Genomic DNA, 1,999 nt, shown 5'->3' on the forward strand with positions numbered 1-1,999 from the left:
AAGGAATTTAATTTGGGTTCCTACTTTTGAGGTCCATAAATAGAGATGTTTTTCATGGAATTTCAATAGTCATTTCTACAGCTGTTCTTAGGAAGGTAAAAAAAAAAAAAATTCATTTCCCATGGCTATCTTAAAAACACAAGAACACACAGCACAATGTGTCTATTAAGCTGCCTGTTAGCATTGGTGAAATGAAAAGTAAACAGCTGGTCAGTGCGCATTCACTGTGAGCCACTGAAAGTGGAAAGCCACTGTTGTGGCCATGTCGCTTAAAGAAATGAGAATGCTTATCGTTTCAGGTGAGGAAGTTTTGACAAGATCTACCTTACTACACCCTTAAAAACATTTATTCCTGACATTTGAAATGCACTGCCTGTGTTCTTAGCAATACTGGCCATGATGCCTGAGACAACTCCCACTGCTTTGTCAACAAATAAACTGGCTCACGTAGAAATCGGTTTCTGAATTAAAAAGTGACAGTCCTGTTGCCCCTTCAGCCATCATGGTGTGGTGTCCTAACCTGAAATCCTTTGCTCTCAGGACCCAGATAGAACTTCTTTTTAAAATGATGAACAGAATTGTATTTTTATTACCTGAGCAATACATGGTCACTGCATCCAAACTAGAAAATACAAAAAACAGCAATAGCTACCTCATACCCATCACTCCATTAAATAGGTGCTTATATCAATTCATTTAATCCTCACAATAGCCCTTTGAGAAAGGCACTATTTAGACTCCCATTTTACAGATGAAGAAACTGAGGCACAGCTCCAACCATAATATTGTTCTCTATATTATGCTACTGCCATGCAGTGGAGCCCTCTGGAGCATTAATAGTGATGTGAGAGAATATTTAATGACATGAAAATCATAATTACGGCTACCAGTTGTTCAAGCTACTAACGTTCCCAGTAGCACAGAGCTGGTAAGAGGCAGAACTGAAGTTCAAACTCAAGCGGACTGCATGTGAAGATTGTCATTGTAGACACTGCACTATAAGAAAATGTCCTAAAATGATCCCTCTTAACACATTCGCATAAATTCTTTCACATTTTGGACCATATGGTATGTACTGAATGATTTTGTATCTCTGAAATGCATATGTTGAAGCCGTTAACCCCCAATGGGATGGTACTGAGAAGTGGCCTTTGGGAGGTAATTAGATTTAGATGAGGCCATGAGGGTGGGACTAGTGTCCTTATAAAAAAAGGAAGAGAAACCAGAGCTTCCTTTCTTTGCCATTGCTAGACACAGTGAGAAGGTGGCCATCTTCTCACCTAGAACTGAGTTGGCCAGCACCTTGATCTTGGGCTTCCAGACTCCAGAACTCTGAGAAATAAATTTCTGTTGTTTAAGCCAGCCCAATCAATGGCATTTTGTTATAGCAGCCTGAACAGAATAAGCTGATGTACATATATAAACAAAAATCATAGCTTATGAGATATTTTTAAAGATGCTTGTTAATATCTTTTCACCTCATTATATATTTTTTACCACATGATTTTACATGATTCAATGGAATCACAATGTAGGAATATAGCATAATTTATCAAACAGATCTACCATGGTTGGACACTTAGTTTGGTTCTTTACATAAAGATCCAACAAAAACCCCCTCTGGTGAATACTTGCATACATATTTGATAGTATGGAATTGCTGAGTCAAAGAATATTAGGGGCATTTAAAAAAGCCATTTGCTATGGCCATGCCACCCGGAACACACCTGATCCTGTCTGATCTCAGAAGCTAAGCAGGGCCGGGCCTGGTTAGTACTTGGATGCAAAACCACCTAGGAAGACCAAGTGCTGTAGGCGTAAAAAATAAAAAATAAATAAATAAAAATAAAATAAGACATCATCAAGACATGACGATGACTCAGAAAGCCTGCGATCCACATTTTTTTCAGTTTTATTTTAAGGGGTTTCTCATTCGCTATGCTTTTGTATAGGATACGAGTTTAATTGTAATATTACTTGCATTCTAAAGGCTTGATCA

The 1,999-nt window shown here is 38.1% G+C and overlaps 1 pseudogene; it reads left to right on the forward strand.

Moving 5' to 3' along the window:
• The first annotated feature begins 1,699 nt into the window (after positions 1–1,699).
• Positions 1,700–1,818, forward strand: LOC111735487 (annotated as a pseudogene).
• Positions 1,819–1,999: the final 181 nt, after the last annotated feature.

Source organism: Pteropus vampyrus, unplaced genomic scaffold (assembly GCF_000151845.1).
Source record: "Pteropus vampyrus isolate Shadow unplaced genomic scaffold, Pvam_2.0 Scaffold1000001985, whole genome shotgun sequence".
In the NCBI taxonomy this organism is placed as follows: Eukaryota; Metazoa; Chordata; class Mammalia; order Chiroptera; family Pteropodidae; genus Pteropus; species Pteropus vampyrus.